General features: G+C 38.1%; 1 long non-coding RNA gene across 1 annotated transcript in view; it reads left to right on the forward strand.

The window, feature by feature from the left end:
* LOC111522281 overlaps positions 1-15,150 on the forward strand; it is a 32,337-nt gene that overhangs the window by 12,845 nt on the left and 4,342 nt on the right. The window contains exon 2 of the long non-coding RNA XR_002725220.1: positions 5,387-5,522. This is a non-coding gene — a long non-coding RNA (uncharacterized LOC111522281). The remainder of the gene's footprint in view (positions 1-5,386; positions 5,523-15,150) is intronic.

Genomic DNA, 15,150 nt, shown 5'->3' on the forward strand with positions numbered 1-15,150 from the left:
ACTGGAGGAAGACTGGGATGGTCATTCAAAGCATTCTATTTGAAAATTAAAGGAGGTGTAACTCCAAAAGGTTGACTATTTAGGAATACCCCAAAAGACACCCGGTTATTATGCATCAAAAACTGACTGTATTCTCTCGGTAGTAGAACAAACTGGGAAAAACAGCATTACCCATCACGTCACCTTCCAAAATTGCATTCCTAGTTACACTAGAGTCAGATTTCAGTAATTTTTATCTCCCTATAACATTTCTAAAAACAAATCTAAATTGGTAAATTTCAGCAGCCAAAGTTTTCATTGTTTTGAAGGAAAAATTTTACTTGATGATACCTAAAATAAATTGCCAATTTAATTTCTTTTTAAATGCTTGTTCAGGCATAGTGGCTCATGCCTGTAATCCCAGCACTTTGGGAGGCTGAAGCGGGCAGACCACTTGAGGTCATGAGTTCCAAAACAGCCTGGCCAATATGGAGAAACCCCATCTCTATTAAAGTACAAAAATTTACCTGGTATTGTTGCATACACCTGTAATCCCAGCTACTGGGGAGGCTGAGACACAAGAATCACTTGAACCCGAGAGGCAGAGGTTGCAGTGAGCCGAGATCACACCACTGCACTCCACCCTGGGCAACACAGCAAGACTCCATATCAAAAAAAAAAAAAAATGTTTGGGCCTTTCTGATTCTGCCTTAGAAAATACAGAAAAATATTACCTTAATGAGAATAGTCCTTCCTGAATTTTGTTCAGTCCTCAAAATTATATCTGTGTAAAAAGTGATGACTAGGAAAGTTAAAAAACCAATACAGAAAAAATAATGAAAAGTAATCAACAAATATTTATTGAGCAACAACAGATATTTTACTGAGTTTCCAAAGCATGATACTATTGAGTAGAGATGCCAAAATAAATAATTTCTGGTCCCCAAAATAGTCAAACACAATTATATGCCCAATAAAAAACTAACAATATTTTAAGTTTAAATTTCAAAGACACTTAAAATTATTTTTGCATTTCTAGTGGTTTGCAAGAATTTCATATCATTTTTTAAATAACTGCAATGTCAAATTAATCTTTCATTTTAGTTTCTTCAACAAAATAATTTTAGAGTAACATTTCGTGCCTGCAAAATTATTTGCCAAAGAGCTATTTTGTTCATTAAGCCCTAGTGGCCTAAGAGAAGTTTATTGAGTACTAAACCAAAAAAGCAGGAGTTACTAACTTTAAGATCTGCTTTCAGTTGGTATCCTGATGTATTCAGCCAACACAATAAAACACCATAAAATTTTACTATGCATAACGAAATTATTGAAAATCAAGACCCATTAGTATGTACTATGCTTACTGCCAGATCTACTGAACGTATCTAATGTCAGGTTAGGAGCGCGGTCGTAAATCAGTGTGACACCTGCCCTAAGCATCCGTTTCTGGTTTGATCCCTTGAAAGGAGCTCTAGACTTATAGTTCTTAAAGTAGTTAAACGCATCATCAGAGTAGAAACATTTTAATTATGAAGGTAGTACTTACAGACAATTATAAGATTTAGAAAAATAATGAGAAAAAACTTTTCAAAGCAAATTCCAGCAGGACTTAATAATACTGGACACACAAACCTACAGTGGCTTTGAGTAGCTCAGCTGATGTTTCTGCATGTACTTACCACCTTGTATGTGAAAGCACCTTAGAAACTACAACATGTCTTATGCTGTTATAATATTTTCTACTACAAGGCATATTCTACCAGTGCAAGAGATCAACAATGATTACAAAATTGATAAGAGGGAGTTAAAAATTTCCAGTCTTGTTGTTACTGACAACAAAAATTCAAGTTGAAAATGCCTGGAAGGGGGATGAATACCCCATTTTCCATGATGTGATTACTACACATTCCATGCCTGTCTCACAATCTCTCATGTACCCCATACATATATGCACCTACAAAGCACCCACAAAAGTTTTAAAAGAAAAAAGAGAAAAAACAAGAAAATGTCTGGGGATAGTCTACAAAGTTGACTTAATTTTATCTCAGTTGCAGTATTTACTTCTTGCCTTCCTACTGACCTCTTTTCCACCTACATGTGTTCCTGAAGAAAAGCCAAATGGAGATGCTCTGCCTTAGTTCTTTCAAAGTAATAATATAAAAGTATTCAAGGAACTATTATTACCTTTTTTGCTGCAGATTCTGTCCCTGAGATATAGCCAACCCACACAGATGCAGACATGAGCACATATCAGTTGCCCTCAAATTTCCAGAGCTCCGAGCTCTGTTCTCTGGAAGGGAACATCATAGGACATCCAACTGTAAAACGTGAAAATGTGGCATATCCTAATTTTCTTCATAGCAGTTGTAATAAAAAATTAAAATAACTTTAGACCATACCCATATATTGAACTTACTTGAACTTGTCCTATCACTCTAGCACCATATTGAAATTCATCAAAATTCAAATAGCTATAAATGAAACATGAATGGTAATAATAACTTCAGATGTTGAAATAATTGCTCAGGATGTTTTAGATTCTATAAACATAGTTATCAAAAAGAAAAATAGCATTCTTTGCCCCCAAGAGTAAAAGATTCAGATAAAAATGTTTTCCTAATGAGCAGTGTGCTTGGGTATAGTATTATTACAGGAAAGATCAAAATTCCAGTCATCCTTGGTAAATTGCATGTCTGCTAACTTCAGCTATTTTGGGATTTTTTAAAGTTAAACCATTTCCGAGTCACAGAAGAAATATGCACGGTTCCCCTGTGCATGGAAACAAAATGCAATCTATTCATTCCATCCCCTTATTTAAATTCTTTTGAAAATTAGGTGAATCTGATGATTCACGAAACAATCTTTGAGACTACTTTCAATATAGCTTATTGCAGTCTTAGGATTATGGTCATAATAGATACCATTTGTGACTGCTGGACTTTATGTACTTCATTTATAATTCTCATATAAAATCTACATGAGAATCTTTTTGCTTAAGGTATTAATTTGCCCAAGACCACTCAGAGTAAGTGCCAAGAATAAAACCAAGTCTCACACCAAAGTTTGAGCTCTACTACCCACGAAGCGATGATTTTTACATAATTGTTAGAGATCCTAATAATGTTTTTTTGTACAGCCACTATATTGTATGCCATAATCTCAGTATCATGTTCTCAATCAAGCACTGTGAGAACACTGACATTCTATATTACCAAGACCAGAAGTTTCAAAGTGAAGCAATTTTCATAACGCAGCCATTTAGTGGGAAAAGTTATCAATTGGATATTTGGCAAATTATGTTTCTCTCTTAAAAAGTTGTATCAGATGGGATGGATCTCCAAACTCAATATGAGAGGTATGTATTTCTCCTGCCCAAGATTGACTTCCCCAACTGGGCTCTAGAAAATCACTATAAGTGTAACTCTGGGGCCAACAGCCTTAAGGTTATCTGGGTGCTTGTTAGAAATGCACAGTCTCCTGGGAGGCCGAGACGAGTGGATCACGAGGTCAGGAGATTGAGACCATCCTGGCTAACACGATGAAACCCCGTCTCTACTAAAAATACAAAAACTAGCCGGGCGAGGTGGCGGGTGTCTGTAGTCCCAGCTACTCAGGAGGCTGAGGCAGGAGAATGGCCTAAACCCGGGAGGCGGAGCTTGCAGTGAGCTGAGATCCGGCCACTGCACTCCAGTCCGGGCGACAGAGCGAGACTCCGCCTCAAAAAAAAAAAAAGAAAAGAAAAGAAATGCACAATCTCAGGTCTCACCTACCAGCTGAATCAGAATTTGCATTTCAACAAGATCTGGAATCTCATATCCTCATTAATGTTTGAAATGCCCTGCTACCCTACCCCAGCCTAGGTTCCTAATTATTCTATTTCTTTCCTGTTTTCTTAATTTCTATTGGTTTTTATTTTTTTTCCTCACATGAAAACATTATTTTAAAAAGTCCTCTGCTGAATCTGCCCCCTCATTCCCCTCATTTCTCTTCTTTTCTCAAACAAGTGCCATGAAGGAGGTTTCTATAATTCCTGAATCCGTATCTTCTGTTCACTTCTCAACACACTGCAGTATAGTTTAGTCACCTACCAAATATCTGACCGTTACTATGTGCCAAGGACTGTATTAGACTCTGAGGATAAAATGGTGTACAAAAGCCTTGGTCCTTGTCCTCGAATTACTATCCTCAAAATCATTTTGACATAGATCACCACTGATTTCTTGAATTGTAAATCCTGGGAAGCACTCTTTATTCATTATCAGTAAGAGAACACAACTGTCCTCCGTAAGCCAGATATTGAAGAGAGTTTGCAAAAATATAACAGTGCCACTTTTCTCACTAACTTTTTTAAGAAAATATTTTTGGGGCCAGGCGCGGTGGCTCACACCTGTAATCCCAGAATTTTGGGAGGACGGAGCGGGCAGACCACGAGGTCAGGAGATCGAGACCATCCTGGCTAACACGGTGAAACCCCGTTTCTACTGAAAATACAAAAAAATTAGCCGGGCGTGGTGGTGGGCGCCTGTAGTCCCAGCTACTTGGGAGGCTGAGGCAGGAGAATGGCGTGAACCCAGGAGGCGGAGCTTGCAGTGAGCCGAGATCGTGCCACTGCATTCCAGCCTGGGCGATAGAGCACAACTCTGTCTCAAAAAATATATGTATATATTTTTTATAAAAATGTTATTTATGTTAACATGTGATAGGCTTGTTTTTAGTTTTAAATGAACAAATATTCCTAAAAGTTATTTTAATTTCTAATAGAGATCTACAACTCTCTAGGCTGCTCAATAATTTTTAGAGTATAAGGGGCTCCTGATGTTAAAAAGTTTGAGAACAACTTATTTCGTACTAAAACCAGGTTAGTTGCTCAACGATATAGTTTGGATATTTGTCCCTGCCCAAATCTCATGTTGAAATATAATTCCCAGTGTTGGAGGTGGGGCCTGGCGGGAAATGTTTGGATCATGGGGACAGATCCCTCCTGAATGGCGTAGCACCATCCTCTTGGTGCTGTCCTTGCACCAAGTGTGAGCTGTTGCAAGATCTGGTTGTTTAAAATTGTGTAGTACCACCCCTTCACCCTCTCTGTTGCTCCTGCTTTCACCATGTGATGTGCCTGCTCCCTCTTCACCTTCTGCCATGATTGTAAGCTTCCTGAGGCCTTCCTAGAAGTCTCTAAGCACTGCTATAGAGCCTGCAGAAGTTGTAGAACCTGCAGAACCATTAGCCAATTAAAACTCTTTCCCTTACAAATCACCCAGTCTCAGGTGTTTCTTTATAGCAATGCAAGAATGGCCTGATACATTCAATAAATCCCCAGTATCTACATAGGCATCAACTCTAGAATATATAATACATATGAATAAGTTGCTCTAAACATTTTATCTCCTATGTTTGATTAATTTAGCTAAAGAAGTCACTTTCAAGAGATCAGAAGTAAGATGGCCAAATAAAAGCCTCTACCAACCATCCTCCCCACAGGAACACCAAATTTAAGAGCTATCTACACAAAAAAAAGCACCTTCATAAAAACCAAAAATCAGGTGAGCAATTACAGTACATTGTTTTAACTTAAAATCACTGAAAGAGGCACTGAAGAGGGTAGGAAAAACAGTCTTGAATTGCTGACACCACCTTCCCCTATTCCCCAGCAGCAGTGAATCTGTATGGCTTGAGGGAGGGAGAGTACAGTGATTATGCTGCCCTGTCACAGTGGAAAGCAACACTTGGCAGAACTCAGCCAATGCCCACAGAGGGAGCATTAGACCAGCCCTAGCCAGAGTGAATTCATCCATCTCAGTGGTTGGAACTTGAGTTCCGGCAAGCTTTGCCAGTGCAAGAAGCTCAACTGCTCTGGAACCCTAAATAAACTTGAAAGGTGATCTAGGCATCAAAGTCTGGACTTCGGGGGCACATGACCTAATGGGGGACATCAACCAGAGCAGCCAAAGGAGGGTTTGAAGCACCGCTCCTCCAAGCCCAGGGAGCATAGCTCACAGTTCTGAAAAAGACTACTTCCTTCCACTTGAGGAAAGGGAAGAGTAGAGGACTTCATCTTACAACTTGGAAACCAGCTCAGCCACAGTAGGATAGTGCACCAGGCAGAGTCATGAGGCCCCCGTGCGAGAAGCTAGCTCCCAGATGACATTTCTAGACACATGCTGGGCCATAAAGGACATTGTTGTCTTGAAGGGAAGACTAAAAAGCGCATGGGCCCTGAATAATCAGCAGCAGTAGACAGGTAGTACATGCCATGGGCTTTGAGTAAGACTCTGGGATGTGCTGGCTTCAGGTGTGACCCCGCACACTCCCAGCTATGGTGGTGATGAGGAGAGACTCCAGATTCAGAAAAACAGAGAGAAGAGTAAAAGGGGTAGCTTAGGTACCAGTTCATCCACAGTGGGGCGGAGCACCAAGAAGGCTCTTGTGGTCCCTGATTCTAGGCCATAGCTCTTGGACAGCATTTCTAGACCTGACCTGGGCCATAGAGGAGCTCACTTCCCTGAAGGATATGTCCCAGGCCTGGCAGCAACCAACCACAAGCTGACTGAAGAGACCCTGGGGCTTCAGTGAACATCAGTGGTAGCCAGGCAGTACTCACTATAGGCTGGGGTGGTGGAGGCCACAGAGACTCCTCTGCCTATAAAAAGGGGAGGAAAGTGTGGGAAGAACTTTGTCTTGTGGTTTTTTTGCCAGCTTAGCCACAGAAGAATAAAGCACCAGGTGGATTTTAAGATTTCCAACTCCATGCCCTGGTTCCCAGATGGCATCTCTGGACCCACCCAGTGCCCAGGGGCACTCACTACCATGAAAGGAAGGACACAACCTGGCTGGCTTTGCCACCTGTTGATTGTAGAGCCCGAGGGCCTTAAGCAAACATAGGTGGTAGCCAGGTAGCGGTTACACCAGGCCTTGGGCAAGACCCAGTTCTGTACTGGTTTCAGGTCTGACCCAGCACAGTCCCAGTGGTGGTAGCCACAGGTGTTCTTGTATTATCCCTCTCCCCACTCCAGGCAGCTCAAAACAGAGAGGCAGGGGAAGGCCATTTGTTGGGAAAGAGTAAGGAAAGAGAACAAGAGTATCTGCCCAGTAATCCAGATAATTCTTCCAGATCTTATCCAAAACCACCAAGGTGGTACCTCTATGAGTCTGCAAGAACCACAGTATTACTAGGCTAATGTAGATACAGTTTCAGTGACCAAACACTTAGATCACAACACCCAAGTCCCTTAAAATACCTGGAAAGCCTTTCCAAGAAAGGGGGTGTGGGGAAACAAGCACAGACTCTGAAGACTACAATGAATACCTAACTCTTCAATGCTCAGACACTAATGAACATCCACAAGCATCAAGAGAATCCAGGAAAACATGACTTCAGTAAACTAAATGAGGCACCAGGAACCAAGCCTGTAAGGACAGAGATATGTGACCTTTCAGATAGAGAATTCAAAATGGCCATTTTAGGGAAACTCAAAGAAATTCAAGAAAACACACAGAAGGAATTCAGAATCCTATCAGCTAAATTTAACAAGGAAATTGAAATAATTAAAAAGCATCAAGCAGAAATTCTGGAGTGGGGTTGGGTGCAGTGGCTCACACCTGTAATCCCAGCACTTTGGGAGGCTGAGGCAGGCAGATCACTTGAGGTCAGGAGTTTGAGACCAGCCTGGCCAACATGGTGAAACCCTGTGTCTACTAAAAATACAAAAATTAGCCAGGCATGGTGGTGCATGCCTACAGTCCCAGCTACTCAGGAGGCTGAGGCAGGAGGATCACTTGAACCCAGGAGGCGGAGGTTGCAGTGAGCCGAGATCACCCCACTGCACTCCAGCTTGGATGACAAAGTGAGATTCCATCTTAAAAAAAAAAAAATGGGCGCAGTGGCTCATGCCTGTAATTCCAGTACCTTGGGAGGCTGACGTGGGCAGATCACCAGGTCAGGAGTATAAGACCAGAGTGGCCAACATGGTGAAACCCCATCTCTACTAAAAATACAGAAATTAGCTGGGCATGGTGGCACGTGCCTTTAATGCCAGCTACTCGGGAGGCTGAAGCAGGAGAATCACTTGAAACTGAAAGGCAGAGGTTGCAGTGAGCCGAGATCATGCCACTGTACTCCAGCCTGGGTGAAAAAGCAAAACTCCATCTCAAAAAAAAAAAAAAAAAAGAAATTCTGTAGTGGGAAAATGCAACTAACATATTGAATAATGCATTCTCTTAATAGCAGAATTGATCAAGCAGAAAAATGTATAGAATTTTTATTAGTTTTCTCTTTGTTTATTTCCTAGTTTGTTTATGCAATGAATGTTAAGTTGTTATCTGTTTAAAATAATGGGTTATAAGATAGTATTTGCAAGCATCATGGTAATCTCAAACCAAAAAACATACAATGGATACACAAAAACATAAAAAGTGAGAAACTAAAACATACCACCAGAGAAAATAGTTTTCACTAAAAAGAAGACAGTAAGGAAGGAAAGAAGGAAGAGAAGACCACAAAACAACCAGAAAACAACCAGAAAATAATACAATGGGAGGCTCAAGTCTTTACTTATCAATAACAATATTGAGTGTAAATGGACTACACTCTCCAGTTGAAAGACATAGAGTTGGTGAATGGATAAAAAACAAGACCCAACAACCTGTTACCTACAAGAAACACACTACACTTATAAAGATACACATAGACTAAATATAAAGGGATAGGAAAAGATAGTCCAGGCAAATGGAAACCAAGAAAGATCAGGAGTACCTATACTTACATCAGACAAAATAGCTTTCAAGACAAAAACTATAAAAAGAGACAAGGAAGGTCATTATTTAACAGTAAAGGCATCAATTTAGCAAGAGGATATAACAATTGCAAATATTTATGCATGCAACACTGGAGCACCCTGATTTACAAAGCCAATATTTAGACCCTAACACATTAATAGCTGGAGACCACAATACCCATCGTGTAGCACTGAACAGATCATTCAGACAGAAAATCAATAAAGAAACATCAGACTTAATCTGCACTATGGACCAAATGAACTTAATAGACATTTACAGAACATTTCATCCAACAGCTATAGTATACACATTCTTCTCCTTAGCACACAGATCATTCTCAAGGATAGACCGTATGTCTTAAAACATTTTTAAAAAATGAAATAGTATCAAGTATCTTCTCTGACCACCATAAAATGAAACTAGAAATTAATAACAAGAGGAATTTTTGAAATTATACAAATACATGGAAATCAAACAGTGTGTTCTTGAATGACTAGTGGGTGAATGAAGAAATTAAGAAGGAAATTGAAAAACTGAAACCAATGATAATGGAAACACAACATACCAAAACCTATGGGATACAACAAAAGCAGTACTAAGATGAAAGCTTATAGCTCTAAGTGCCTACATCAGAAAAGCAGAAGAACTTCAAATAAACAATCTAACAACTATTCTTAAAGAACTAGAAAGGCAAGGGCAAACTGAACCCAAAATTAGAAGAAATAATAAAGATTGGAGCAGAAATAAATGGATCTGAACAAATAAAAACAGATCAGTGATACACAAAATTGGTTTTTTGAAAAGATAAAATTGACCAACCTGTAGCCAAACTTGCTTAAAAAAAAGAGAAGACTCAAATAAAGCCAGATATGAAAAAAGAGATATTACAACCAATACCCCAGAAATTCAAAGGACCATTAGAGATTACTATCAGCAACTATATGCCAATAAATTGGAAAACATAGAAGAAATTGATAAATTCCTAGACACATACAACCTACTAAGATTGAACCATGAAGTAATCTAAAACCCAGACAGACCAATAACAAGTAATGAGATTAAAGCTGTAATGAGATTAAAGCTGTAATGAAATGTCTCCCACCAAAGAAATGCCTAGTACCTGGTGGCTTCATTGCTGAATTTTCCCAAACATTTAGAGAAAAACTAGTATTAATCCTATTCAAACTATTCCAAAAATAAGAGGAGGCAGGAATACTTCCAAACTCGTTCTACCAGGCCAGTAGTACCCTGATACCAAAACAAGAAAGAAAGAATGAAAGAGAGAGAGAAAGGCAGGCTACAGGCCAATATCCCTAATGAACATTCATGTAAAAATCTTGAACAAAATACTAGCAAATCACATTTGACAACACATTAAAAAGTTCTTTCATCGTCACCAGGTGGGATTTATCCCAAAGATGCAAGGATGGTTCCACATATAGAAATCAATCAATGTGATACATCATATCAAAAGAATGAAGAAGAAAACATATGATTATTTCAATTGATGCTATAAAAGCATTTGATAAAATTCAACATCCTTTCATGTTAAAAAAAATTTTAACTGGGTATAGAAGGAATGCACCTCAACATAATAAAAACCATATACAACAGATCAACAGCTAGTATCATACTGGATGGAGAAAAACTGAAAGCCTTTCCTCTAAGAACTGGAACATGACACGGATGTCCACTTTCACCACTGTTATTCGATATAGTACTGAAAGTCCTAGCTACAGCAATCAGGCAAGATATAAATGGCATCCAAATTGGAAAGGAAGAAATCAAATTTTCCTTATTTGCAGATGAGACAATCTTATATTTGGAAAAATCTAAAGACTACACAAAAATACTATTAGAACTGATAAATTCAGTAAAGTCACAGGATATAAAATCAACATACAAAAATCAGTAGCATTTCTATACGCCAACAGTGAACAATAAAATTAAATACTTAGGAATTAACTTAGGCACATAAAGCTCTCTGCAATGAAAACTATAAAACACTGATGAAAGGAATTGAAGAGGACACCAAACTATGGAAAAATATTCCATGTTCATGGATTGGATGAATCAATATTGTTAAAATGTTCATACTACCCAAAGCAGTCTGTAGATTCAATGCAATCTCTATCAAGAGAGCAATTACATTCTTCACAGAAATAGAAAAAAAAAAAATCCTACAATGTATATGGAACCACAAAGGACCCAGAATAGCTATCCTGAGCAAAAAGAACAAAACTGGAGGAATCACATTACCTGACTTCAAATTATACCACAGAGCTATAAAATCAAAATAGCAGAGTACTGTCATAAAAACAGATACATAGACCAATGGAACAGAATAGAGAACCTAGAAACAAATCCGCACGTTTTCAGTGAACTCATTTTTGACAAAGGTGCCAAGAACATACATTGAGGAAAGGACAGTATCTTAAATACATGGTGCTGGGAAAACTGGATATCCAAAGCAAAAGAATGAAACTAGACCCTATCTCTCAGCATATAGAAAATTCAAACAAAATGAATTAAAGACTTAAATCTGGTTGAGTGTGGTGGCTCCCATCTGTAATCCCAGCACTCTGGGAGGCCACAGAGGGCAGATCACTTGAGGCCAGGAGTTCAAGACCAGCCTGGCCAACATGGCAAAAAACCTGTCACTACTAAACATACAAAAATTAGCCAGGTGTGGTGGTGTGGACCTGTAATCCCAGCTACTCAGGAGGCTGAGGTGGGAGGACTGCTTGAACCTGGGAGGCAGAGGTTTCAGTGAGCCAAGACAGCACCATTGCACTACAGCCTGGACGACAGAGTAAGACTCTGTCTCAAAAAACAGAAAAAAAAAAAAAAAAAAAAAAGAGAGAGACAAATCTAAAACCCTAATCTATGAAACTACTACAAGAAAACAATGGGGAAACTCCAGGACATTAGACAGGGCAAAGATTTATTGAGTAATACCTCACAACCATAGGCAACCAACGCAAAAATGATCAAATGGAATCACATCAAGTTAAAAAACTTCTGCACAGCAAAGTAACCATCAACAAAGTGAAGAGACAACACACAGAATGGGGAAATATCTGCAAACTGGCCATCTGACAAGGGATTAATAACCAGAATATATAAAGAGTTCAAACAGTAGGAAAAAATCTTTAACAATCGATTTTAAATTGGGCAGAAGATCTAAACAGAGATTTCTCAAAAGAAGACACAAAAATGGCAAATATGAAGTGTTCAACATCACTGATAGAGAAATGCAGATCAAAACTACGATATTATCTCACCCCAGCTAAAATGGCTTTTATCCAAAAGATAGGCAATAAAAATGAGGATGTAGAGAAAAGGGACCCTCACACACTGTTGGTGGGAAAGTAAATTAGTACAAACACTATGGAGAACAGTTTGGAGATTCATCAAAAAACTAAAAATAGAACTACCCTATAATTTATCAATCCCACTGCTAAGTACACGCAAAAGAAAGAAAATCAGTATATTGAAGAGATTATCTGTTCTCCCCTGTTTAGCACAGCACTATCCATAACAGCCAAGATTTCAAAGCAACCTAAGTGTCCATCAAGAGATGAATGGATAAAGAAAACATGGTACATATACACAAACGAGTGCTATTCAGCCATAAAAAGAATGAGAGCCTGCCATTTGCAACAATATGGATAGAACTGGCAGTCATTCTGTCAAGTGAAATAAGCCAGACACAAAGACAAAATTCATACGTTCCCACTTATTTGTGGGAGCTAAAAAATTAATTAAAAACAATTATACTTACGGACATAGAGAATAGAATGGTGGCTACCTGAAGGTAGGGAGTAGGGGATGGTTAATGGGCACAAAAAGTTCAAAAGTATGAATAAGTCTAGTATTTGATACCACAACTGTGTGATATAGTCAATCATTTAATTGTGCATTGAAAAATAACTAAAAGAGTATATATGGACTGTTGTAACACAAAGGATAAATGCTTCAGGTAACAAATACCCCATTTACCCTGATGTGATTATTACAAGTTGGATGCCTGTATCAAAATATCTCATGTACACCATAAATATATACACCTATTATGTACCCATAAAAACAAAAAGTTAAAGATTTAAAAAAAAAAAAAAGAAGAAGTCACTTTCACTTGACATTTCATGCACCGTTTAAAAAGAAAAAAAAAAAACCGGAGATGGCTACTAGTCCTTCAAAAACTAAAAGCCTTCACTGGAATACTTGTAACAACTGATGTACATGCTTTAGTCTTCCAAAATGGGGAAAACAAGGTAAAAACTAAAACCATGAATAGTTTGCTTTAAACATTCTTCAAGTTTATATTGCCCATAAGCCATGTTTTCTAAAGTTCTTAAAATCAGTACTTTTGTGCTTTTATCTTGAATACTTCAATGTACCTGATTATAGTACCAGAATGTGGTTACAAGAACAAATGTCTCTATCATATTAATATAAAAAATATTTAAGGTATTTGCATTTTGCTTTAAAATGAACTCTTCAGAATACATCTTTTAAGTTATACCCTGACTATGAAATATCGTATTTTGGTCTTGATGGTGAAATATATGCACAGAGTAACATTCCCTGTCATACACTGCCTGCACACTGGGATCAAATGTATATTATTTCTGTAGTGGTGGAAGAAGGTTCTGGTTTCAAATACTTAGTATTCAGGGAGAGTAAAGAAAATACCCCTCCTGAAAAGTACTTTCTTGGCTTAGTCACACAGGAAAATTCAGATGCAATTTTTTTTTGTCATCTTCTCCCACAGGTGAACTCTCAGTAAGCAACGCAACTTTTCATCAGACAGGTTTTACTACATTTTTAAAGAACAGTCTAATTTACAAACTTTGCATGTGCTTCAAGTTTTTCATGTTTAACATACAAATAAAACCTCAAGCAATTTGTTTTCATCTTGTAGTCATAAAACATGTGCAGGACACAGAGATCCTTTAGCTGTTAAAGGACACACTATTAAACATAACTTATTTATCTGAATATCAACTATGTTTACATATTGATAAAGATTACAGTTCTGAACCGAATAATTGTGCCATTCATATCACTTAGCTGATTCTTATTTTAAATAATTCAAGTTATACTCATATCTACCTTGTAGATTATAAGAGCTACATTATATATTTCTAAGCAATTTTAAATTAATTTTGCAAAGTAGTTTTCAGTATAAGTCATATACATTTAGTGTGCCTAAACCAGGGCTTTCCTTATCAATTAGGCAATAAGGAATTGCTCCTAATATCCAGCCTTTGTCTTTATAACCTCCTATATAATATCTAGTTGTAGCCTGTGGAAAAAGGTCATACTGAGGACCCTCATCTATCAAGCTGGTAGAAGCAACAGATAGCTTCAGAACCACTATCCTAAACAAAGAAGTCAAGAGAAAGATTTAGAGTAACTTTTATTCAGAAGGAAAACAAGTGAGAATACGCATGAAACTGAGGCATGTTAGGTTGGTCTGATCAACTGGCACCAGTGACACAAGAAAATTAATGCCCTTCACTGGAATCTTCTACAATGCAATAGTTTATGTACTTTAAGGAGGCAAAATTTTGAAAATCAACAGCAGCAAAGGAAATGACAAAACATTTGCTATCTGCAGAGTATATTCCACACTTGTTTTTTAGTAGCAATGTTGTTGAGAACACAAGGAAGCTCATTTTAAGATCTTACCAGGGAATCAGGTGACATTAACTATTAAACTTTATGTATGCATATATAAATACCTCCAAATTAGTTCTAAAAACCTGATATAATGATTACAGTTTTTTTTTTTTTTTTGCTGTTTTGTTTTTGTTTTTTGAGACAGGGTCTCACTGTCACTGGGGCTGCAGTGCAGCGGTGTGATCTTGGCTCACTGCAGACTCCACCTCCTAGGCTCAATCCTTCCACCTCAACCTCCCGAGTAGCTGGGACCAAAGGTGTACACCACCACATCCAGCTAATTTTTGTATTTTCAGTAGAGATGAGGTCTTGCCATGTTGCCCAGACTGATCTTGAACTCCTGGGCTCAAGCAATCAGCCCCACCTCTGCCTCCCAAAGTGCTGGGACTACAGGCGTGCTGGGACTACAGGCATGAGTCACCATGCCCAGCTGATTATACACTTTTCAAAGTGGTTTTACTTAACTTCAGTCATGGATTTAAATAAGACAAGAGGATTTAAACCAAGGTTATTTGCCTTTTCAAGGTATACATATGTGTGAATGTGTGTACATATATATACATGCACACATACATATACATGTAAATACATGTATATGAGTATACACATATACCTACATAAGATTTACCTAAAAGAAATAAATTTCTATGAATAGGAAAGTTCTTAAAAAGTGATGGAAATATGCCTCTTTGCAATTCTTAACAGCAC

Source organism: Piliocolobus tephrosceles, chromosome X (genome assembly GCF_002776525.5).
Source record: "Piliocolobus tephrosceles isolate RC106 chromosome X, ASM277652v3, whole genome shotgun sequence".
Taxonomy (NCBI): domain Eukaryota; kingdom Metazoa; phylum Chordata; class Mammalia; order Primates; family Cercopithecidae; genus Piliocolobus; species Piliocolobus tephrosceles.